This window comes from Castor canadensis, chromosome 10 (assembly GCF_047511655.1).
Source record: "Castor canadensis chromosome 10, mCasCan1.hap1v2, whole genome shotgun sequence".
NCBI classification, from domain to species: Eukaryota; Metazoa; Chordata; class Mammalia; order Rodentia; family Castoridae; genus Castor; species Castor canadensis.
Window position 1 is genome coordinate 33,182,730 of NC_133395.1, and position 24,309 is coordinate 33,207,038.

Genomic DNA, 24,309 nt, shown 5'->3' on the forward strand with positions numbered 1-24,309 from the left:
CAATTATTAATATTAAGCATTTCTTATTTTAAAAAATAAGAAAAAGATGACAGGCTGAAAGTAATATTTGCTCTCTTCCAAAGGAACTATATGAAACGATGTTAAACCTTCTTAGACTTCTTAAACAGGGGTCTGACACCACAGTTTGCTGCTTTAATCATTAAAGGACATTAAATAATTAACGCTGCTGACAGAATGATTCATTCTCAGAGAGAAAACTATAAAGACATAAAAAGAGTATCTTTCTGTGATATTTTCATTTTTTACCTAGGTAGAAATATCAGTTATTGTTTATATTTTAAATTTCTTTGTTTTCTCATACTATCTTTTCTTAACTCATGGTAATTAGTAATGAAAAATTGTATTTTGTGCTAGTGCAAGTTGAAATTGGAAAAATACCTGACAAAATGTTTGCTGAGATTGTTAAGTAGATCAAAATTTTACCTATTACCAATTTAGAAATAAAAATCATACTTAAACATCCTACATATTATTTTAGTACATATTACTATGCTTATTGAAAAAATATATTCTCAATTCCATATTAGCAGACATAAAATAGAGTTAAAGAACAATTGGAAGCATTTTTATGTTCACTTCTGAGAAAATCATTTAGTAGGGATTGATATTGATGTATTATCTTCAACTTAAAATATAAATAAAAAGATAAATACAATACAACACATATATTGCATGACATACACACTCACATCATTAAAATCACAGTGCATTTGTGGCAGACCCTACTACACCATGATTTTGTTCAGTTGACATTACTCTTTACAATGTCACTGTAAATGACCTTTTAATATGGCATCACATTGATGTAGTTCACATTGACATAATTTTTTGAAACAGTCTGTTTCATATTTATGCTTTCTGTTTTCCACTCCTACTAATTTTTACAGAAATATGTATGCAGCTTTCTGAATAGACAGAGTAAATACTAAAATGTAAAAGCAGTGAATCCAAGGGTACATATTGCTCTCTTGGTACATATTTGCTAAATTGTTTTCCATAAAGATTTTAACAGTTTGCACTCTGACTAGCAATATATCTCTTATCCCTGACTCATCAGCATTGTTACTTCCACTTTTAAAACTATATCTCTTTAGGACTCAGGGCATGGTTCAAGTGGGAGAGTGGCTTCCGATCCAGTGCAAGGCCCTGAGTTCAGACCCCAATACCACAAAAAACAGAACCACATATATGTCATTTTAGTGCTTAAAAATGACATCCATTATGAATTAGTATTTACCATGACTACCATTGAGTCTTAATACATTCTCACGGATGTGATCATGTATATTTATTCTTCCATAAGTTTTTTGTTCATACCTATTCTCAGTTTTTGGAAAATAAGCTTTTTCATGCTTATCTTTCCCCCATCTAGGGATCTTCATCTTTTTTGCAATGCTTAAAGGTGGGAAAAAATATAAACACAGTGTCAGTGATTTTGTACTGAGCATGATTGAAGGGTGCAGAAAGGCTTCATATCATTCTTAGTTTAAAGCCTGGGGAGTCCTGCGTATTTCAAGCTTAGAGTCATTTTAAAAGAGAGAGCAGGAGAAGAAGCCAGAAGGAGCTTCAAAGAAGAATCATGTCTTTCAGATGATTTTTTGTTTTACAGATAAAGTTACGTATTCAAAAGACAGTTAATGGTAAAACAAAGACTAGAAATTATACCAAGTCAACTGACTACAGATTAACACTGATTCTCATCTGGAAAGACAGAATCCTCTAGTGTCCTTTGGCACTGTGCCTCACACCTGTTCCAGTTACAGCCAGGGCACATAGTATGTTTGTGGTGGGGAACAAGGGGTGTTGAATATATGAGTGTTAAACACTGTCGAGTTGCTGTTTTTCTGCTCTGCTTTTCTTTTCGTATAGCATTTTACTGATGTGCAAACTATATTTAATATACTGACAGATTCTGGCTGATTTTGTCCTGGGCTTAAGATTTGGATTTATTCAAGGTCAACTCACTATACCAGAAAGCAGCATGACCAAACCTAATTTGAGTAGGACCCTGTCAAAAATGATGATGATACAAAGCCAACTAACCAGATTTTGACAAAAATCCAATAAACTTTCAATTCTAATGAGCTAATATTTAAAGAGGAGTACTCAATAAGTATGAAGAAAAACCATAATAATTGAATCAGAGTGTAATCATCAAACCCCCCTGGTTTTTGAATAATCTTGATGTTGATGGTTTCCAAATCTAAAGAGTAAAGGTGAACTTGTGTTCCTTCTTGCACAAAGGCAGCCAATAGTTTATATTATGTATTTTGACTCCACTTATTTGGATCAACAAGTATAGAAGAATTCTGTGTTGACAACAGGGACCATCAGAGTTTTAATGATCACTTGACTATGTTTGCCATATGTCACGGAGAAGAAAGCAGCTGCCAGATATTTGTCACATTTCTGTGCAATCCCCAACATTAAAAAAAAAGTCATGAAAGAAATGGCATTCATGGACACACAGTACCAATTAGTCTCCCTGAATCATAGGTGTAATCGGCTTAATTATCTGTAAACATTGTCCCTGCTCCTGTTTAAGGATACCTTGCAGAAAAATAAAAGTCATCTTAAAACTTCTTTCTTATTCTTTTTACTCTTTAAATTTATTTTATTAGCATATAATAGTTGTGCAGTGGGGTACATAGTGATACATACATACGTGCTTACAAGTATATCTTAGATTTCCTAGCTCCATCATTGTCCCTCACCCCTTCACCCCTTACAACAATTTCAACAGGTTTCATTCTTTTATTTTCATATATGAATACAAAATACATCTATCATATTCATCCTCACTCACCTTTTCCTTATGCCCACCCACGTCCCACTGGTACCCACCTCTGGAAGAGACCTGTTTTACCCTCCTATCCCTCATTTTTAAGTGGATATTGAGAGTTTAACAGGGTTTCATCTTGGTACTTCAGATTTTAACTTTTAATATCCTTAAAAAGAAGTAATATTTCTAAATTTAAATTTTCATGTTTTTTCTTTGTACATTTATGTCAAAATTGCTCCCTAACATTTAAAACACATGATTTGAAGAAGGTTGTCCTTGGAACTCCAAATTCATAGTAAGTAACTGACATGAGCAATCAGCACAGATGCAACTACAGCCATTTTTCTTTCCAGAAACACCGATAGTCACAGATGGTTGCAGTAAACAGATATAACTATCTGTAAAATAAAATGAAAATATAACCTCAAAGTAAGAGTCACAGTTCTCAAGAAACATAAATGAAATACACATACAACCCTGAAATAACTTTCACATTTCTCAAACAAAAGTAATTTATACTTTCTAAAACTTGCAACTTAACCAATGACTCCTATAATCACAGCAATTCTCGCATTAGCAAGGAGCATATGCTCATAACTTTATAGTCTAACAGTTCATTGAACTAATCTTTTGTTGCTGCTTTTACTTAGATCTTGACTTTAATATTCATATATTCTAAAAGAACATGAGTGAATAAATTAAGCTTGATTCTTTGAAATATCTTCATGCTCAACCCGTTTCCCTTTCAAAGTAAACTCCATCCATATATTAGTATTGTAGCACACATACTTCAATTTTCAAGGCACATGTCAGACCCATGGAATAAAATAATTCATTATGACACCTGTGAAAGGCTCCTGAATACATTCACCCAGGTATTTTCTTCTAAGTTTCTGATGTATGTTTTCAATCTTCTGGTAGACACTTGAAACAATACCTTATATTCCCATTTTCATTATCATACCAACAATCACTTTTAATCAGAAAACTCCTGTTTTTCATTTTCCACTTCCTATTTTTCCTTCATGCAATAAGTCACCAAGTCTTTTTCTAAAACATAATTACATCAATTATTCCTTTCATTCTCATGGGCCCATCCTAACCACCTCATTAACCACCAAACAAGAGGCTGAATCCAACCATAAACCCTACTGTATGCTCTCTAAGGTGCAAAAAGTACACAATTGATATTAGGTATTAATTATAAATTGGCAGACTCACTTTGATGAATTTAAATTTTCTTAGTTGAAGTTATCTCATGAAGCAGCTCTCACCATCATCTATTGTCACACCTGTGAACATGCTAAGCTCTGAGGTGTGTGCTAGAAACAGATTGAAGAGATTCCAGGGTTATTGTCCTTCCTCTTTTTCATGCATTAACAGCTATGAGAAATGTTTCAATGACAAGACTCTTACTTAACCCCAATGGCACCTCTTAGGAACTCCTTGAAGCTTCCTCCCATCACCAACCTCAACCTAAAAAAAGGTGGTAGAAAAACAATGCTTCACACAATGCCTTAAAAAGAAGTTCTGTCTTCTTGTTGTGCTAGGTGAAATGTGCTGTTTAACACACATCGCATTCAGAACTTGTGAAATGCAACCATTCTCTGATTAAAGGAACCTGTTCTCCTGAAAGGAAGAGCTGCTTTTAGAAGTGATACAATGAATATAATATATGAACCTCAAGTATCTTGCAGTGTCAGAGAGTGAGGAAGAAATACACAGAAAAAATCATAGTGATGGAGATAGGTCAGTAAGACATCAGACTCAAAGATCCAAGAGATGGTATTTGGTGTGCAGATCCAAGAACACATAGCCAAAGGACATACAATTGTCAATGAGCACCAACCCAATGGCCACTTGTGTGGAATAAAACCAGAATACATGCACTGGCTACAGGAACTATTCTGAAAGTGGTCTGAGCATCACCAGAGTAAAGTCACTCTAAACTGTAGGAAGAACAAGAGTTAAAAGATTCTTGTTCCAAATTTATCCAAGCTCTTGACTTGGAGTGACAGCAGAGGCAAACCAGGCTTCTAGATTTGTTCTGCGAAAGCAATGGGTTTTTCAGAGCAAATCTGGTGTACAAAAATCCCAGTAATAGCTTTTATGGGAATGTAAGTGGATATATGTAGAGAAAATAAAGATAATTCCATTCCTCCATTTTTAATTCAGCCCTTTTAGTGTTTTATGACCTGAACAGTAAAGTATTTCTGCACTATGCAGAACTCACTGAGAACCAGAAAGCAAATATCAACCTATATGTGCATGTTCTGCTTTGAATAAAGAGCAGATCCTGTAGTAACCAGAAGAATACCATTATATTTCTAAATTTTTTTTGAGGATATAAGTCTCTATACTATATTAACTCTATATACTAACTATACTAGCTTGAGTCTTACAATGATAGTGCAATTCTTGCATAATCTGACAGAATTTTAGTAGTTTAGACTTCCAAAGGCAGAGCCCACTTTAGATGGTAGAAGTGAGTAGAGCCTGAAGGAACAGGTAACATTTGATGGCACTGAACTGGGAAAGAGGCAAAACTTGAGACCAAAACTCAGACCAAGGTATTGTCATCCTTTACTCTTGCATTCACATGGAGCTTGAGGATACAGAAGTTCACGGGGACTCTGAGGTAATAGAGCTGGTGAGACATGAAACTTGTCAAGAGAGCATTTTACCCATGGGAATGGACCAGATCTAGAAACTGACAGCAGGAGTCATCAAACTACCAGCCTTCAGGTCAAATTTGGCTGTGACTGTTTTTCTAAAGCTTTGTTGGAATGTAGTCCATTATTTACTTGTTATCTATGGCTACTTTCCCAATACCACTGCAGAGTTGACATGATATGACTCACAAGCCTGAAATACTGATCACCTGGGCCTTCATCAAAAGAGCTTGCCAACTTCTGATGTAAAGAGCAAGATGTAAACTGGATTATCTAGAAGGTTTGGGGTATTCCTTTTATTCCTCAGTTTCTGATAATCATTATAGGAAAAACATGTAATCATGTCTCAGGTAAATTATAGAAGAACAAGAACAAGGTACATTCTCTAAATTTAGATCAGAAAGTTAAAGGACAAAATTCACCCTGGTAGCTATAAGGGAACTAGCAAAAAAGGGGATTATGGCATTACTTGTGTGTGTAAAGTGCACATCCCTTCAATGAGGTTCTCTGATGCCAACCTCAAAGGTCAGTGTTTCTTTATATATTCTGCCTGTGACTTTATTATTTATGATACATCTCCCATCTTCTCATGAAAGAAATAAAAGATTCTCACTCTAGTAAAACACAGTAAACAGTTTTTTAAAGAAGATGGTTAAAGAGATTCAAAATCATAGGCTCGCTTTTGACTTAGAATCAGATTCTTGGTCAGCCATATCTTTAGAGCAAACTCTTTCTTCCAACCACTGTTACTAAATCTAAATTAACATAATCAGGATGCATCTTGCTAGACTAATGATATTTACAATCCTAGACCCTGCCATAAAATATGAATGGCCGTCATGAGTACTCAGCAGGGCTAGCCCTCATTCTCTCATTATTTATTCATTCATTCAACAAACATTCATTGAACACCAACTTTAAGTAAGTTCCCCAGTTTGAAACTTATATTCTATAAAAGACATATCCACAGTACAAGCCAAGCTCTTTCTGAAATCTTCCCTGAGTATCTGGTATGCTTCTCTTGCAGAGCAGAAGCAATTGTTTCACTTTATAGTTCATTTACCTGGAAGTTGAATTTTTAAAATGTATATAAGATTGACAAGCTGCTAGAATATCTATTTTGTCAATATTGAAGAGCTCAGAGAAAGTTTCACCATGTTCTCTTATTTTAGAATTGGGTTTGGAAGTAGAGCAAGCATGAATAATCAAAAAGAAAAACAGTAGATGCTTGATATCAGAAATATCTTCCAATTTCAAAGAGATGGTAAAAAGAAAAGAGCCTTCATTGGAAAAAGCAGAGAAAACATGCTAAAGAGACAAAAATATTAGAGAAGTTAACATGGAAAACAGAAAAATATTAGAAAAGTTAAGGTGTCTATTTACCTTACTCAGGGAAGCATTCTATAGTGGTTCCAGTGTTGTATGGAGAGTGCCTCACAGTGTCCTAGAAAAGAGGAAGAAATGAAGTCAGTAAGTGAAGAATTCTGCCAGCTAAGACATCATTGTTCCTTTGACAACTATTAATAAGAGCATCATTATTGGCCAAGTAAATTGACCCCCAAATAATCAGTCTGAAGCCTTGTTTATTCATCCTGGGAGTAGATTGAACCCATGTGTCCCAGTGGCTGTCTAGGAGGATGTGTAGAGCTACACACTTTAGAATAATAAGCACCCTGGATGAAACAGGTTCAAAGTGAAAAGTGTTATTCCTCAAAACATTCCATTAACATTTAAACACTTTTAAAGAAATATAGTTCATTTCAAAAATCATGGTGAAAACCCCATTGCTTTAAAAGCAAAACCCACTTAGAAATGCCACATTAAGGTTGTCAACTGCACTTTGATTTGCCAGGAAAAAGAACCAGAAAGAGTTTCTGAAAGAGCTGATGTGTTAGAGGAAAATTCCAAGACAATCAAGAAAGAGAGTAGAGAATATTCTCATTTAAGGGAATGCTTTAAAATGAAAGAAGAAAGGAGAATGAATGTCACCAAAAGCATGTAGTCTCATTATTTGTTTAGATAGATGGAAAGAACTCCAAGTACATTTTATTTTTTCTTGTTACAACTCATACTTAGTTTTTTACTCAAAGCTTTCTAGTCTATACTTGATCTTCAGAACCTAACATATTTATAGTTAAATGGTTAACCTTAACATAAAACTAGTCACTATGTAATTACTGAAAAGACATGTTGATAATTGTAAAGGAAACTACAAAACTTTTAAATATATTCTCCATATTGAAGAAATGTTTATTTCCTCTAGGGATATCATTTTTTTAAAAAACTGCTTTGAGGCTTGCTAGATAGTTGTACAGATTTTTAGTGAACAAAGCAAGGCTTCAAGTAGCTTTTTCCTTTGTATTTTTCTGCCTCCAAATTTCATTTTCACCCATATTGTTCAGTTTTCCCCCACAGAAAGTGACAAGTAAGTCATTTGTTCAGTAAATATTTATTGAATAACTTGTACTCACCATAGTGCCGGTAAATAGTTAGTACTCAAAAAAATCCACAAAATGTATCCTAAGTATGTGTTCATTGTGAGAGTACCTCCTACCCCTTTTAAATACAAAATATACGAAATACAGATTCTATCTCTAGATAGGGTCTAGAAATGAGGAAAACACCATAAAAACTGTATAGAAAAATCATGTAAATTCAGAAAAGGAAGAATGCAATCTTTTGGGAGTGTCAGAGAAGTACTTCTGATAAAGGAGGTGTTTGAACTTGGGCAACAATGGTGCTTACATTTAGATTTGTGGAGACGCTGGACCAAGCCACCATGGGCTGCAGGAATGTACAAAAGCATAAGCACAGGGTTGTGAGATCTGTATGGAAATTTCAGCTCCCCAGTGTAGATAAAAGACTATAATGTGCTACTGAGAATGCAAGAAAGATAACAAAAAAAGACAAGAGAGAAAATCATCAGTGCCATACTCAATGTTCATTTCTCCAACTAGACTACGGTAAGCACTTATATGATCTAAGAAGTGGTTGTGCAAATACAAGTAAAATTGAGTTTCTCACAATTTAAGGTAGAGACCAATGTGTAATTCAATGTTTTCAATATAAGTACTAGTGTTATGGTAAAAGCAGACATAGAGAAGGGGCACTTAATCCTGGTTGGTGTGGAATGTCAAGGAAGCTTGCCAAGAAGGCATATGAAGCTCAGCCTTGTAAGATAAAAAGCAAATATCAGGCAAGTAAGGTGGTGTGGATCAACAAGTCCCTTCAGACACTGCCAAGGAGCTACTTGTGCAGGCAGTGAACTGAGATTTCTTACAATTATATTTCAACATACTCTACTCATCATGGGTTATTGACTATAGGTCTATTTAAAATTTGCTTTATTAGTACTTGCTTTATAAAACATTCATTCTCAACTAATATTTACTGAGCCAAGTTTATGCATATATTGTTCTCTCCTTTTTGGCTTTCTCCTGGCTTTTCTCATTCAGTTTTCTCTGCCTGGTGACTCAGTCTCCTCTGTCTTCACCCACAGAACTTTGCTCTCATCATGGCCCACCTGTTCAAAAGCCATCATTATAATTCAGCCTTTGCTGAAATCTCAAACAAATTTCTCCCACTGCTTTTGAGCACACAATACACTTTCTTTGTACTTCCTATTATACCTACTACATTTTTCCTTATGCAATTATGTTTAAATAGGACACTTTGTATTTTGTTACTACTATGTTTTGTTACACTTTTTATCCTCTGTAAAATGAGAATAATGCCCTGTTCCACCAACATTTGCTGACATGAGTTGATAAGATTGTTCCAAAAGCAAATGAAGTACATGTGTAGGTCAATATTGTCTCTATATTTATGTGTGTGTGTGTGTGTGTGTGTGTGCAATTACTAAAAAGACATGTTCAAACCTGTAAAGGAAAATACAAAGTCTTCAACATTATTTCCACGTTGAAGAAACATTTTTTTCTTCTAGTTATCCTTTTTTGCTAGACATTTTTGGAGACTTTCATAAACAAAGGAAGATTTCAACTGTGTGTGTGTATACTAGAAGAAAGTCAGCAGTAACTTGGAGCCACTTGTTAAAGATGTATGTCATAATCCCTCAAGCAATTCCTGGAAATGCAAGAAAATGTAGCTAAAAAGACAATTGAGCACTAAAATGATACACTGGAAATACTTTTTAACTCAAAAGAGAAGATGATACAAAATCATTTTAAGAAAAGAGAAGGGGGAAAAAGGAGAATAATGGAGGAGATGAACTAAATCAGGGTACATCATGTGCATGTATGAAAATGTCACTATGAAACACTATTGACAGCTATTATGTATTAACAAAAATATTATTAAAAAGAAGACAATAAAATGGTGAAATAAAAAAAGAAATGGGATAAATAGAAAGCAAATATCAAAAGACCTTAGATGATGAATTTGAAAGCAATATCCAATATACATTGTCTCCAAGATACATCCTTTAAATTCAGAAATAAAATAGGTTGAAAGTAAGAGAAAGCAACCAGTGCACATAAGAGAGTTTGAGTAATTTTATTAACACAAAAAGACTTAAATAAATTCTACAAAATATGAAAAATCATAATGGTACCAGTCTATATGCTCTCTAGAAATAATAACTCAAAATATATACATATATGATATATAGATAAAGCAAAAACTACAAAACTGAGAAATAAATTAGCAATTCTAGTTAGTGAGTTTAATACTTATTTCTCAGTTAAGAGTATTCAAATACACCAAAAACCAGTAAAGACATTTTATATATATATATATATATATATATATATATATGTAAAAATATATAGTTAGTAATTACTGTTAATAATCATGTTATTTACTTGAAATTTGCTAACAGCAGATCTGAGGCATCTTCAGTAAACACACATAAATAAGGAGATAGATTTGTGTGGACCATCTGTGTCAGTTAATGTTTATGATAATCACATTACATATATACATTTATAAAATCATCATGTTGCATACATTAAATACATGCCATTTTTATTTGATAATTATACCTCAATTAGTTTAAGTAATAGAAACAAGATCAAAGCTCAGTGCAGTGGTTCCCCCTTGTAGTCCTAGCTACTAGGGAGGCTGAGGCAAGAGGGTTACTTGAGTCCAGGACTTTAGGGTCAGTGTGGCAACATAATCAGATCCCATCTCTTAAAGATCAAAACAAAAAACATTAAATAACGATATAGACTTGAAAACACTATAAACTAATTTAAACTTATCAACATCTATATATTACTTCTATCCACATAGGAAGAACATGCAGATTATCAATATCAAGAATAAAAGATCAGGCCTGATGTGGTGGTTCAGACTTATAATCCCAGCTAAGTAGGAGGCAGAGGTCTAGAGGATCATGGTTCAAGGTCAGTCTGGGAAAAAAGTTAGCAAGAACCCATCTCAACAAGAAACTGGGCAGGGTACAACACACCTATGATCCCAGCTATGTGGAAAGGCATAGGTAGGAGGATTGCAAAAATAGGTAGGCTCCCAGCAAAAAAAAAAAAAAAAAAAAAAAAAAAAAAATATATATATATATATATATATATATATATATATATACACATCCTATTTTGTAACTAAAGCAAAACTATGCTGTGAGTGTGAGTGTGTATCAAATGGTAAAGCACCTACTTACCAAGTGAGAAGCTTTGAGTTCAAACTCCAATACTGCTGCAAAAAAAAATGAAAGATCATCAAAACAGACCCAATAGGCAGCAAAAGGATGAGACAAAATTATAATAAACTACACAAAAAAATGGCTAGTTAAATTACTTAAAAGACACATATTATTAATCCATCTCAATAAGAAATAAAAAATATGAACAGATGTATATCAATCCAAGAAGTTAAAGTGGTGATTGAAAACAAAGATGGAAACAAAATAAAGGACCAATATTCCTCACAAAAACACAGGCAGTTTTTAAGAAATTGTTAGCTAAGTCAATTCATCTATATATGTAAGTATGATTTACCTTTATCTAGAGGGGGTTTTGCTGGTAACTCAAGGTGGATTTAACGTACACCATATTAAGACAATAAAACTGAAAAACAATATTGTCATCTCAATAAGCTTAGGGAAATAGACCCATATGTAAAGACCCATATCTAAAACTGTGAAACTTCTAGAAGACATAAGAGATAGTTTTTGCTGCCTCAAAGTAAGCAAATACATTTTAGATAAAATGAAAAAAAAATGTGAAAATCAAAGAAACAATTATGAAGAGTATTTCATCAAAATTTTGCTTGCCTGAGAACACTATTAAGGAAGACATAGATTGGTAGAAAATATTTATGAAACATACATCTGGAGTCAGGCATGGTAGCACACATCTGTAATTCCAGCTACTCGGGAGGCAGAGGCGGGATGATTACAAGATCAAGGGCAGCCTGGGGAAAGTTATGGAAACCCTAGATGAAAAGAGCAAAAGACCTGGAGATATGGCTCAAATGGTTGAGCACTTTTGTAGCATGTGCAAGACCATAGGTTCAATCACCAGTGCCAGAAAAAAAATACATCTGACAAAAAGAATTGTATCCACAATATAAAGAACACTTGGTAGCAGATGCAACTCAATAAAATAGGCAAATGATTTGACCCTTTGTGCATGTGCACACAGGCACAGAGGCATGAAGGAAAGATGCTCAACACTGCTGGTTATTAAGGAGATGCAATTTAAAACTATAATTAGCTACCACTATGCATCTGCTAGTACAGCTAAAATGACAAAGACTGACAATGTCAAATGTTGACAAAACTGTGGTGCAACAGAAACTTTCATAAATTGGTGATGGAAATGCAATATTTTTATATTTACTTTGAAAATATTTTACATTTTCTTCAAATGTTAAATACAAATATACCATACGATCCAGGAATTCTACTCATAATTACCCCCCAAAATTAAAATTTATACACACAAAGACTCTTATTTTTATAGGAGCATTATTCCTATAAAATGGTAAATAATGGAAAGAACCTGATTAATGGTAAACAAAATGCAAAATAGTGGAATATTAATGAAAAGTAAAGAGAAATCACTGCCATTCTCATGATTGAATCTCAACAGTATTATGTTAACTGAAAGAAGCCAAAGACCAAAGAATGCATACTATGATTCTAATTAAGTGATATTCTAGAAAAAATAAAACTATAGCAAAAACAAAACAAAAAGGTGGACCAGAGGTTCCAAAGTTTGTGAAGGGGTGTGATGTTTGACTACAGAGATATGACACTAGTTTTGGGAGTTATCACACCCAAAATGTTCTAAAACTTCGCTATGGTGGTCATTGCATAGTTTTACGTATTAATCAAAACTCATTGACTTTTATTCTTAAAATATACGTGTTCTGCAGTATAAAACTTATACTTCAATAAAGTTAAAAAAGTAAATATACTATCTTAAAAAATTATCTCAGCTGTAAACCACGTACCCTAGAAATCAAATAATTTTTGCGTTATATTGTTTCTAACAAACTGATAATGAAGTCATATTTTGATGCAGAAGGATGATATCAGGCAATTTTTATATTATGTAGAAACAATCCAAAGACTGAAGACTGACATAAAAAATACTTTATTGAAGTTAGAATTCTTCTATAGTAGTTGTCAATTTTATGAAAATTCATATTCTTTTGGATTTTTATTTCTAGCAAATAAATCAAATGATTAACCATATATTCATTTGGAATTTTTAGTGACAAGTTAGGAAGAAAACACTACAATTTATTTTTAACTATCAAAATAACATATCAATAATAAAAAATTTAGAAGAAAAAATTTTAAGCTGTTCATAGTTTTACAACATAAGGGCAATAGTAGTTTGCATTCCTTCCATTCTTTTTAATAGTTATGTTTTTTTTTTTTTTTAAATACTGTAGAACACTCTTCATCCTTTTTTATTAATAGTATTGTTGTGCTGGGTGGGGGTACATTGTAGCATTTACAAAGATTCTTACAAGGTATCAAATATATCATACTCAATTCGCCCCCTTCACTGTTCTCCCCCATCCCCCCCCATTCCTGAAACAGTTTCAACAAGTATCACTTTTACATTTGCACACATTTGTGTATATATTTTCACCATATTCATCTCCCTACACCCTTTCCCCACCATCTCACTACCCTCAAACCTGTTCTGCCCTCCTGTTCTCCAATTTTGTAAAGAAAATCATAGAAGATAATAACAGAAGCATGGTGTTTTTGCTAGTTTGAGATAAAGATAGCAACACAGGGAGATTTCTTGTGTTATTTCCATGCATATATGGGTGAGAATCCCAATTGCTTCATCTCCACCAGTCCTTTTCACTCCTGTGTAGTCCCCTTCCCATGGTGGCTCTGGCCAGTTTATGATTTCTATATTCATTCTTGTATGGGGAGCATTTTTACTGAAACAATTGAGTATGCCTAAAATTTTATATTGTGGCCACACTTAACATGATACTGTAAAAACCCATATTCTTAAGACCTCACAAAAGCTTGAACATAATTCAAAGGGAGTCCATGGAAAGAGATGATATCCTTGCAACAGCCACATATGGAGAATGAAGTGCAAGATAAAAAGAGTGAGGCAGGGAATGGCTATAGATTGTGAAACTGTTAGCGACTCAGGACAAAATGTGAAAAGACAGAGAAAAAACTAAGGAAAGTAAAGTTGGTGGCCAGGAAACCAGAAAATTGATCACTGGAATTTAAATTATCCTCATACAGGCTTTGATTCTGGTTTCCCAGGTGATGATAAGAGGGAGAATATGGACAAAATGAACAGTGGGACACAAAAAACTGACACCCAGGAGATAGCTTCCAAACATTACAAATGAAAATCTGCAAGGGAAAGAAGTTCTGCACCTCAAGCCACAAAGGTCAGTTATTATGCATGAATATTCTAATATTAGTCTCCAGTTAAAATTCTATTTTCAAATCTCATTACCAAATAACTCCAGAGCACATTCAGTTTCTGCTGTTCAAAAACATTCTAATGAATATTTCATTCCCAGTTAACAGATCATAGAAAGGAAAGTCCCTCCTAGTTTAATCCGGGAGTTAATGTGAATTGAGAAATAAGAAAAAAATCTTCAGAATCAGTTATTCACTTTCAAGGAGCTGTTAAGTGTGCATGTCATGTTTCTTAGTCACAAATTGTTGTGAGGTGTATGTGTGTGTGTGTGTTTGTGGGTGTGTGTTGGAAGATTTAATAGGCTTTCCTGAGCAATCAATTGGGTTAGCAAAGGTCTGCAATTAGAAGATGTTGATTAGCACTGCTCTCTTATTCCTCCTTACTCACTCCACCTATTCCATTCTGCACCAAAATACAACCATTGTTAAGGCCTAGCTCTTCTCTTCAGTTGCTAATTGGCTTCCATCAGGTGTATGAGAAAATCAAAGAGAATAGAACGACTTGCTATGTAGTTGAAACTGCCTTAGATTTGGAAGATTAGCCTTGGTTCAAACTTCTTTTTGCTTATAAAAATACACATTACAGGTATTTTCAAAGCTCTTTGTGCATGCATTGTGTATAGTTTTAATTACTGTGGTGTGATCACATCTTTATTTGTTCTCCCTACTCCCTAAGACTATAAGTTTCAAAAGTCTAACGATTTTTGAATCGTTCTGACTCAGGAGGCTCTGGCATGTCTGGTATATTAAATAAAAGAAAAAAATTATCTCACCTGTCTAAGTTTCATTTTCCTATATGGAAATTTTAAAGGCAATAGTGTATTTTCAGGTTATTGTAAGCTTTAAATGATGTGTATAAATACAATGAAAAAATTATCACAAGGTAGAAAGCTAAGAAACAACTCCTTTTCAGTACTGGGGTTTGAACTAAGGGCCTACACCTTGAGCTACTCCACCAACCCTTTTTTATGATGGTTTTTTTGTTTTTGTTTTTTTTTTTGAGATAGGATCTCATGAGCTATTTTGTCTGGGCTGGCTTCAAACCTTGATCCTCCTTATCTCTGCCCCCTGAATAGCTAGGATTATAGGCGTGAGCCACCAGCATCCAGCTAAAAATAGTGTTTATTTTCTTTTTCTTTTTTTTTTTTTTGTACTGGGGTTTTGAACTCAGGGTCTTGCACTTGCTAGGCTGGTGCACTACCACTTGAGCCATGTCCCCAGCCCTTAATAATACAGTTATTTTGGAGTTGGTTAATATGAATAATATTGACTAAGTTTTTTTGATGACACTGGGGTTTGAACTCAGGGCCTCAGATTTGTTAGGCAGATGCCCTATCACTTGAGCCATACCACCAGCCCCTGAAATAACTCTTTATTAACTTATATTCATCCAACAAAATAGTTCATGTTACAGCAAGTACAACCATATTGAATATCTTATGTCTAAGAAACTAACTTCAAGCTCTAATTAATAATCTGTTTACTTAAGCAATAGGTTAGAGAGACAAATCCACAAAAACAAACTTTGGAAGATTCTTCCAAATTTGTATTGGCAGAAATTTCCTGGGACCTAGACACAAAACAGGAAGTTAGCTTTTATTTGTGGTCCCATGTTTCCACTACCTGAGGACAAAAGAAGCCAAATATAAAATGAATGCCCCAAAGCAAGCTATCTCTTTTTTCCTAAAGATACAATAACATGTTAGTTACCTTACAGAAGACTATGTGTGAGAACAGTCTTCAATTTATTCATTCTTCCTTCTACTCCATCTTTTAATCAATAATATTGAATATTCATTCAATAAAATGGCATTCTACAAATATGTTTTGAGTATCTACTAGATGAAAAAATGACAAGTAAGGTATATGCTATGCCTACAGGAACTTACAAATACTAGAGGGGGAAATAATCCATGAATTTGCATACACAAAAGCAATGCTTTTTTTTTTTCAGTATTTATATGTGATAGCTGTAGAGAACTTCAAGTGCTTACTGTGGTACCTTATTTGCAAGTGCAGATTTTGCTCTGACCAGATCACAAAAATACTCTTTAAAAAATACATATTTAAAAAATACTCTTTTCTAATTTTTTTTTTTACTGTTGTGCTGGGTGGAGGTACATTGTAGCATTTACAAAAGTTTTTACAATATAGCAAATATGTCATACTTGAATTCACCCCCCTCTACCATATACAAAAATATTGTTAATAGAAACCTTTCATGTCACCTAAAAGATTGTTGTCTTAACTATTTTCGGTGAAAAGAAGATGCCCTAAAGATTTCTATCTGTTCATTAAACCCTTAGCCAAATATGTATAAATAAATATATTTTGCATATATATACACCTATGTACTTTATAACCAGATATAAAATAAAGTATTTCATTTTTATTAGAGATTTTCAGTAGGAAATGTGGTTATCTCCATCAGGTTAGAGTAAATTACCATGTCTTATTTGGCAGGTATGTAAGGGCATAGAATTGACCATGGATTTAGCAATAAAGAGGTTCTTAGAGACCATGACAAAAGAAGTTTCAGTGGAATGATGGAAATACATGTCTGAATAGAAGGAGGAAAAGAATGGTGATGAGTCTAAGCAACTCCTTTAAGGACTTTTTCTGTAAAGGAAAACAGAGAAATAAATCAATAGCTAATACATACAGCAGGAAGAGTTTTCTCAATGATAGGAAATACTGCATTTTAAGCTAACAGACATAGTTCATTGGAGAGGAAGAACTGATCATGCAAGATACAGAAATTAAGATCATAGGAGTCAAGTAAGCAAAAAGGTAATACGATCCAGTGCACAAGGAGTAGTATAGTTCTCCTGTTGTAATGTCTATGCTTTAGAAAGATATTCCAGCTTCATGTAATGTCACGTTGGGGTAAAACTTTTTGTTGTGGTTTGTGGTAAGATAAGATACCCAGTTGAGTTTTATGTGAATCTAAATAAGGTGTCCTATATGCTAAGACACAACACACTCACACATACCTGAAGTCCATGTCTGGCTCATATTTTCAATGCTTAAATAAAGTTATACTTGGGGAGTCACCCAACCTATCAAAAATGGAGTCCTTCAAATTGACTGCTCCAGAAACTATATATATCTGTATATAAACAGTCACTCACAACTCAGTTCCCTAGGCAGAGTTATCTGAGCTGGATTGAGTTTTGAGAAGATAACCCATTTTTAAAAAGTGGAAGGTAATATCAAGCTGAGTTGGGGTCAACTTGAGAAAGGTTATAATTTTTTATTTAGAAAAATCTTGAATTTTTCAGATATAAATGCTAGGTAAGTCCCCTAGAGTAAGTTGGTTTAAAAAATATTTCTTGTGTCCAATTCCACTAATTTTCCCATCCATTCTTTCAGAGAGTTATACATTCAGTTCAGAATAAATAACACATTTTCATGTCATTTCTTGAGTGGCGTGCTGCCTCTTTCACTTTCACTATTATTTTTAAACAGAGTAACAGTTTTTTTAAGTCTATATTGAAGTGATTGGGAAATTGCCAAATACTATTAAAAGAAAAAAACCTTACTCAAACGTTTAAAGAAAAAATTAAATTTTAAACTTAATTTATGCTGCATTGCTTTGAGATGTTAGAGTACTTGAGATTTTATTTGAAAGTTAAATTCTTAGTAGTTGAGAGTCATGATGTACAATTCATTTTCTATCAATTATTTGCCTCAGAATTATTAGTTTCAGTTAAACTACTTCAACTTTACTTCTTTATACATAGCAGTCTAATCAGGCCAGAAATTAGCAAAAGATTATATTTTTTACTTCTGTAGCTCATTGTACTAGTCAGCTGCTATAACAAAATATCATTGGTGGCTTGTACAACAGGAATTTATTTCTCACATTTCTAGAAATTGGGAAGTCTAAGATCAAAGCAGGAACAGATTCAGACCCTGGTGAGGAAGGCTCTAGTCCTTTCTTGTGTATGGTGTCCTTACATGATGGAGAGGGGAAAATCTGATCCCTCATTGTCTCCTAAGTGCACTAATTTCATTGTGGAGCCTCCACTCTCATCTAAACCTAATTACCTTCCAAATTACCCACCTCCAAATACTATCACACTGGGGACAAGGGCTTTAACCTATGATTTTTGGAGGAATAAAAACTTTTAGTCCTTAACACTTATTTTGTCATAGCAGAACTGAATAATGTATCATTAATAACACATGTGGATTGTCAGATATTACCTTGCCACAATCCTTCACATTGTGCACATTTCCCTACCTTTTTATCCAAATGTCATCAAGTACTCCACACTTAGACACTGTCTTAAGCAAGATAGAAGACTATTCATAAAAAAAAAAAACATTTGGTAGACACCATTCCTCTTAGCTGAAGGCCTGATACTTCAGGACATATTTGAGGAATATTTGTTGTCTGAATTCTGAATTAAACAGTGCGTTAAAAAGCTAGCTAGCAATGAATTGCAAGAATTTCCCTTCCTCCACCCCATTAAGCATTCTGACTGGGAGAAGTGAACCAAGTGACTAAACATTATTTAGAAGTTTGAGATGCCTTTTGGTTTCTTTTTTCACCAGACAGAAAGTAAAAGATTTTGCCATGTACAAGATTTAGTTTAAGATCTTAAGAAATAAATTTCCAGCCCTCAGTAGCAGACTTTTCTTGCCATCTTTAAAGAAAAGATGCTTCCTACTCCTTAGAGATATAAAACACAATTTTGTTTTCACCTCATTTTCCATAGGTCCAATGTCTTCAGATTAAGCAGAAGTGAAGGAAAGTAGATTTTAAGTATTAATGACTCCATGCAATATCCAAGCAGAGCAAATAACTGACAGGCAATTTCCAGCTTTTACGCATTGTTCTTGAAAAGGCTCACAAGCAGCAGCTCCACAGGGAATGCCTCTCCGTGAAGTGCATTGTTATTTTCTCTACAGTTACATTGAGATTGCACAACTAAAAAACAACGTGCATGCTTTTACTTCGATCACTAAAAAAAAAAAAAGAAGTGACTTTATATGCAAAAATACCCCCAAACATATAGGCAGATAACAGAAACTTTTCCCCTACAAAAAAAAGATGAAAAATGTAGAAAGGAGCAAGAACAAAGGAGAGAGAGATCTGATTAGATTTCAACCAGTGCATTCATTGAACCAAAAGTTATTTCCACATGTGGTCACACCAAATCACGTCTCTATTGCTCTCCCTGTCACTCCAGATTGACAAATCAGTCTTGACTGACATTAACCCTGGAATTGCTAAGCATTATTGAACTAGGTTATAAGAAGGAAGGAATCTGAAACTAGACAGAGCTGTAAGTATAACTGAAAATTTAAAAAGCTCAGCCCATCAATGGATTTCTCCCAGAAGTAAGAATGTAGTGACTAAGGTTACATTTGTAGTGAAACATGAAAACACACAGTATCTATGCATTCAGAAAAATTAACGTGGAGACTTCTGACAACCTGGCAAAGTATCTAGAGTAGAGTCTATCTAATACAGACACTAAACAAGCCTCCACTGGCTTCCTCTTTTAAAATATTTGTATTTCCTAACTTTCTTTCAATTGAATGCCAAGTTTCCAAAAGCCCAGCCTTAAGACAATGCATCTATAATTCAGGACTTAGGTCTTGCAAGATGCTGAGGACAGAGTGAGGAAACTTTCCTTAGGGGACTAGGTCACTGGAACACAGCCACACACACAAAAAAAAAAAAAAAAAAAAGAAAAAATCAAAGAGAAGCCAAATCAACTTGGCCATTTTAAGACTGAGAAAGCTGACACCACCTCTGAGAGCATGGTGAGAACAGGCTGACTATAAGAATTTTCTCCATTGCTCAAAATAGCAGTTTCTCAACTGTACCAGGCACTCAAAATAGATGGAATTGTACTGAACGTAATGTTAAATAGAGTGACTTTTATCAGCAACTCAAATTCCATGCTTATCTGTGGAATTTTCTATCCGGGTGATTCAACATGGAAGGCCCTGGAGAAGGATGGTATGAAAATTCCTACCCTGGAGACTTCAAAGAAGCAAGAAACCTCTGGCCTGGAACACAAGTGTTTCTGCTACCTCAAGGCAGATAGTTGGATCAGACTGTTCCCCAAAGGCTTTCTCCTTCCATTGTTTATAGACATAGGATATTTAATTAATGTAAGGAGATCTGGTTAATCAGATGGAGTAAGTACACTTGGTCTTTCTTTTCCTGTTGAATGAAGCTATAACCCACAACTAGAACAGATGTGTGAAAACTCTAGAAAAAAAAAACAAAATAATTGGAGGTGAGTTGGAAGGAAGACCAGAGTTCAAAATACCACCAAAGCTGTAGTAAGTTCATCATTTATTTTTCTCCAGAGAGGATTCAAAACAACCAGATGACTTGAAGTGGGATGCCAGGGTAGAAGTCCTTTGTTCTTTCCTCCTGCTTCTCCTTCTTGTTTGTTTTTGTTTTTATCTTGGTCTTTAAACATGAGATTAAACCTCTTCACTTTATTATTCCGTGGCTTTATGGATTTGAATGTGGAAGGCCATTTTCAGATGTCGCTCATTAGATGCTGGGAAAAATTCAGCTGTGGTCAGTAGGATAAACCCTGTCTTTGGGATCAGATAGATAAAATTTCCAATGATGGCTTTGCTACTCATAATTTCTGTAACCTACACCTTCCTAATCAACACAATGAGAATAATTTCACATTTTAAACTGATATGCACACCACAAATCTAGGACAGCTTAACATTTCACTTTGTCAAAATAGAATGTGTAAAAAATGTATGTGCATATAAAATGTATTTGTGTATGAAACAGAGTGAGACTTCTTTTATAACTTTCTAATTTAAAGTATTATTTATGCCAGTTTTTGTGTCAAATTTTGTCCACTAAATTTTTCCAGAAAATGTACAGATATAATACCTATTCATGCCATTCTAAGTTTAATTCTCTAGTTCTCAACAAAATAAGAGAAAAATCTCTGCTTGTACTTGGCATTTAGATTGACATAGGCTTTCTGGTTTCTTCAGAATTGCTCAACTAAAACAGCCTAATATCCTAAATAACTTACTAAATTCCCTCTCAAAAAACATACTAAAAAATCTCCTTCATACTATTTCAGAGGAATCATTGTCCCAATTGGCACTTCAAGGAATGAACTAGAATAATTCTTAATGTCCCTTCCAGGTTGGATGTTCTATAGTTCCATCATTTGTTGGATTTTTTAGAATATAGAAATGTAGAAGTTCTTTTTTCTCTAGTGAGCCCTGGCTAAATAATTAATCTGCTTCAAGGATAGCTCGAGGGCATATATGCACAAGGATGAGACAACATGTCTCAAGATCAAATCTTCAGCTTCTTGAGAACAGGAAACACATGTCTTACTTCTTTTCTACCTGCCACAGTACACTCAGCAGCACTGGGTTCTCATATGATCGTAACCAGTTCCAAACCCCAAGTGGCCAAAGCCTGGGCATTCTACAGGTTGAACAGGAATAGGATTAAAATTCAACAGGCAGACCTGTGGATTTCAGAGTTGTTTTCAGGATAAAACATAGCAGTATAACACAAGAGGCACTACACAAAAGTTTATATCTTTCCTGTACTTATTCAGGAGAAATTTACATGGACCCACAGGTAAAGTGTTATTCAACAGAACAAAAACCAGTCTGGTCCATAGACACATAACACTGCTATGCAGAAACACACACACACATACCCACATGACTTATCTGCTTTCTTGTACTTTTGTTCTCACATAACTATTTTTAATCTTCCATTTCAATCCATTGTCATTTTAGAATCTTAAAAGAGGATTGTGGATTTCCATGAGCAACACTTGAAACCAAGAAATATCCATTCTCAGAGGAGTATTGAGTGAGAAAAAATATGTAAGGATTGAGCCAAATGAATCCTTGAAAAAAGAAATTCCTGTAATTTCTGCCTCACTTAGTTTTGATTATCTTCCACAATATATTTCCTTAAGAATGGTCATAAGAAATTTGCGTGCTGAATATTCATAGCTCTTAAGTAACATGTAAAGATGTCTCCAGATGATTAAATGAAGTCTACTCTGGTGGTCCTTGTACCCGTTTGCTCTTTGTATTCAGCTCAATGAATAATGAGAACAGGTGTGGCAAAGTGCATCGTAGGTTTATGTTCATGTCTTGTCACCATATATAAGGGTGTCCAGGCAGACTCAGTTATGTGTGTGCCGATTTGTTTGAATAACCATAGCATGAAAAGATAATCGTTACAAAAATTTCATGTGCGTAGAAAAATAGCACAACTAGAAAGTTTCTATTTTACTCAAAAATAACATTCTTTCTTAGGAATCTAACTTCACTAAGTTTAACTGAACTCCAATCTTAGTAGTTGGGTTTATCCTTGTGAACCCAGGTCAGCTGTTTATGAACCTGTTCATTCAACAGTTGCTGAATCTACTTTTCTCAGCAGTTAATGATGGTGTCTTCTAGTGTTCTTGACATTGTATGTCATTTTTTAGCCACAGTTATTCATCCACTCTCAAAAATTTTCAAACAAGGCAAGAAACTCACAAGAAATCTTAAAAGAGTCATAGAGTCCATATTAATTCTGAAGAGACCAAGCCTCAGATTTCCACTTGATTTATTTTGTGCACACAACTAAAATCAGCTGGCAATAATTTGGAGTATGCAGGCAGGTTAATTTACAGTGTGCCACAAGAACATAAGGGAAATGTCAAGGTTCAAAGACACCTAATACCCAAAACCCTGTGTATCACAAAGATTAAAAACAATCTTACAACAAATATTTTAGCCAGTATTTTCTCTTTCTAAGCTCAGGGTACTATTATGCCAGCAATTACACAGCCTGATGATAATAGGTACATTTTAAGCTTTTAGCATATCTCAGATGACTGTTTCTAGATTTTTTTGTAGTTTCACTAGGTTTATAGAGATCTGCTCTTGCCCCATTGATATACACAGTGACTTCAGATCCCTTTAAAAAAAAATAACTTTTCTGTTAGTTCACCAAACTACTCTGTTACCTGAGGGTGATCAACATTTCCAAAGTTTTCTTGGGTGATTAAGTGACAAGGACAATACCCATCAATTACTTCTTTCTATAAGGAAGAGATTGTTATAGCATAGTTTGTGGACTTTGGTGTTTTTAGGGTACCCAGAATAACAATTCAAATATTCCAATGCCATATTGTCTATTTTATATATGTTCAATACTACAAGTTGTCACTTAGTCCCAGGATCAGAAACACAATGTGGTATAGGGAGACCACGATCAGTTGGAAAGAATGTGCTTGGAATAAATAAGTCCACAGATACTCATTTTTACCTCATTCTTGCCAGTGTGCCAGCTTTAAAAAAAAAAAGAATCTTGGAATCAGAACTTTTATGAGAACTCTTCTAATATCTAAATGTTAGATAAATTTTTTTAAATAAAGTGGCATATGATCACATGGTATCTCTGGTTTCTCCTAATTCGGCTGATCCTCTGAGATGTCCAAAAACTGAAAATGAATGAACAGGAGGGAATTTAGAGGGGGACAAAAGAGTTGTGATGTTCACACAAAAACCCTGCCCTACCAAAATGAGAAATGCTACAACCATATGAGCTGACACAGGTCATGAATGAAGGAATGGAAATATGAAACTGAGAGAGAGGTAATTCAAGCATTTTTAACTGACACATAATACTTGTACAAATTTATGAGGTACAAGGTGATGTTTTGATACATGTATATATTCAGTAGTGAACAACTCATTACAATTAGCTTATCCATTATTTAAAGTGTTATTGTTTCTTTACAGAGAGTACATTAAAATTCTTCTCTTATATTTTGAGATACGTAACACATTAATTATATTCATCCTGCTGTACCATAGAGCACCAGAACTTATTCTTCCTAATAGAATATTGCACCCATTGATCAAACACTTCTGTATATAATTAATCACATATTTCTGAAGAGGAATAG

At 34.2% G+C, this 24,309-nt stretch overlaps 1 long non-coding RNA gene across 3 annotated transcripts; it reads right to left on the minus strand.

Moving 5' to 3' along the window:
- Positions 1–2,648: 2,648 nt before the first annotated feature.
- Positions 2,649–19,473, minus strand: LOC141411588 (uncharacterized). Of its 3 annotated transcripts, none has more exons than XR_012436427.1 (6): positions 19,079–19,473; positions 11,111–11,145; positions 6,859–6,919; positions 4,236–4,279; positions 4,025–4,125; positions 2,649–3,201 (listed from the first exon to the last, which is right to left on the minus strand). It is a non-coding gene; the product is annotated as an uncharacterized lncRNA (long non-coding RNA). The 3 variants fall into 3 exon arrangements; XR_012436426.1 differs by having other exon boundaries at positions 4,220–4,279; XR_012436428.1 differs by lacking the exon at positions 4,236–4,279.
- Between the last annotated feature and the right edge of the window lie 4,836 nt (positions 19,474–24,309).